Raw genomic sequence first — 2,500 nt, forward strand, 5'->3', positions numbered from 1 at the left:
TGTCCTGTCAGCTCTGGCTGCCCATACCTTGCTTTGCCTTTGGACTCGTAGAGCAGTGGAGGTAGGGACCCAGATATGTGGCACAGACAGCGGCAGCAGCAGCAGCATCAGTGTTGGTAACGTCCCACTGGCCTGACCCCTACATCTGCTGCTGATGTCTTCCTTTGCAGGCGCACTGCTGAGCCAAGTGGACACCCAAATGTGTTTGTATGCCACATGCAAGCTCTTTGTTTGTCCAGTGGGTACAGGGACAAAAGGCAGTGTGTGCCTGTGTGTCTGCTGTGATTTTGTGTGTGTGCGCGTGTGTGTGTGTGTGTGTGTGTCTTTGTAGGGAGTGAGAAATTCATGAGCAAAGGGGACAGAGGAAGGGCTAGAGAGAGAGAGAGAGAGAGAGAGAGAGAGAGAGAGAGAGAGAAATGTCAGAGTGAAAGGGGGGAGTCATAGGATGAATAAAGAGAGGGGGAGGGAGTCGAGCGAGAGCTGGATGCAGAAGTCAGAGTTTAAGCTGGTCACTCCTTCTACTGTCTGAGCCAAAAGCACAACACCATTTCACAATCAACACAGCCTTGTCTGTGTAGTTTCGCAACACTGTTTCACAATCAGTTTCGCAACACTGTTTCACAATCAGCATAGTCTTGGGTATATGTGTGTGTGTGTGTGTGTGTGTGTGTATGTGTGTGTGTGTGTGTGCGTGCGTGCGTGCGTGTGTGTGTTTCACTATATTTTTTCCGATGTTATTTGGAGGGAAGGGGGCATATTTATTAAAGAGTCCTAATGCTTGTTTTCATCTAAGCAAAAGCACGGGGATTAATGGGCCTCTTGGATGATGTGGGCCTGCGAGTGGATGAAAGCCCCATCTGAACGCACAGCGTTGCCTGGGTGTGTTGACTCGCTCTCTCCCTGGCTGCTATACCGGCGCTATTAGACAGCATCACAACACTAAGTTCACTTTTCTCTAGGGATCAAAAAAGGCAGAGTGTTTTAATTTGTTTATTTGACATTTATGCCATTGAGCTGTTGCCTATTCATGAGATTTACTTTGCGGCACGTTCCCGAGCATGTCGGGGGTGGGGGGGGGGGGGGGTGGATTGGGGAGAGGGGTTGGGTCTTTGATCATTGAACAAGCCCGACGCCCCGAAGCATTCTGACCCATCGCTCACATGTTTGACAGAACATGAATGTTAAATGTGCTGGGAAGCATTGTGAGAAGAGCGTTTTTATGGTCATTACAAGGATGAGGAGGAGAGCGTCTGGGGGAAATTAGGTATTGTGTGTGTGTGTGTGTGTGTGTGTGTGTGTGCGTGTGTGTGTGTGTGTGTGTGTGTGTTGTGTGTGTGTGTGTGTGTGTGTGTGTGTGCGTGTAGCTTATGTGTGTAAAAGGGGTGGATAAGGCGGCAAAAGATAGAAGAGAGAGAGAGAGAGAGAGAGAGAGAGAGAGAGAGAGAGAGAGAGAGAGAGAGAGAGAGAGAGAGAGAGAGAGAGAGACCATAGATATGCGGTTTTCTGGTCTGCTCTCAAATTTGCATATAAGATGAAGATAGCATGTAATGCCTAGTTCCATTGAATTAAAAAGCTTAAAATGGACTCCTCCATCTCTCTCCAGTAGACACTGCTGTGAGGATATGTAGGGGATTTTATTTTATTATTTTGAAAAACAATATCATTGTCAGTTACAATTTCTGAGCATAAGGGTATGTGAAAGATATGCATGAGTTTAAACTCATACATTTTTCAGCTACATCTTTGACAGACACCAAAATGGAAGTGGCAGCAGAGTTTTTTTTTTCCCCCCAGTCCCTGTCAAAGCTTTCTGTGTTTGGTGAAAAGCTTTATATTTACGCGTGCACAGGGCTTATGGAGGTTTTCATTCAATTCACTCGACGCTCAAACCTGTAGCCCACTAAAACCGCAGTCACAGTCAAATGGGAAACATCCTCTGGAAAGAACATTCAGATATTTTTTTTGTTCTCATCCAGCGTGAGTTCCCTGCCAAAACAACAGTTGGTCTGGTCTTCAGCTCAGGAGCTCAGACATAACACAGACAGTAGTGTGTGTCAGACATGCACAAAAAGCTGAACTTCCTTAAGACCAATTTTTCCCCACAGGCAGAATAATAGCAGTGATACTGGGTGCTGGAATCAGTGCTACTGATATATTTAGAGCAAGCTGAGTGCTTCAGTTATCTTGCACAGAGATATCAGGCTGCATCGTGTCTTCATTCGGTGGCACTTATTTTGGGATTGTCAGCACAGTGACATGGTTCATTGCTGCATGAGATAGACGGTAATGTAATTGTAAAAACACACAGCTGACATCCATAGTGTCTATCTATACATTAACATCATAGATGCATAGATTTTGGCAAGCGTAATAACAGTTGCAAAGATCCTGAGCTTGGATTGGAATGCTATCATCTAGGCTCACAATACGGAAATAAATGTATGGATTGAATACTTGTGGTAATGTGAGAGGATCCTACATCTCTCCCACTGCTGTAGTT

The sequence above is a fragment of the Alosa sapidissima genome, chromosome 15, assembly GCF_018492685.1.
Source record: "Alosa sapidissima isolate fAloSap1 chromosome 15, fAloSap1.pri, whole genome shotgun sequence".
Lineage (NCBI taxonomy): Eukaryota > Metazoa > Chordata > Actinopteri > Clupeiformes > Clupeidae > Alosa > Alosa sapidissima.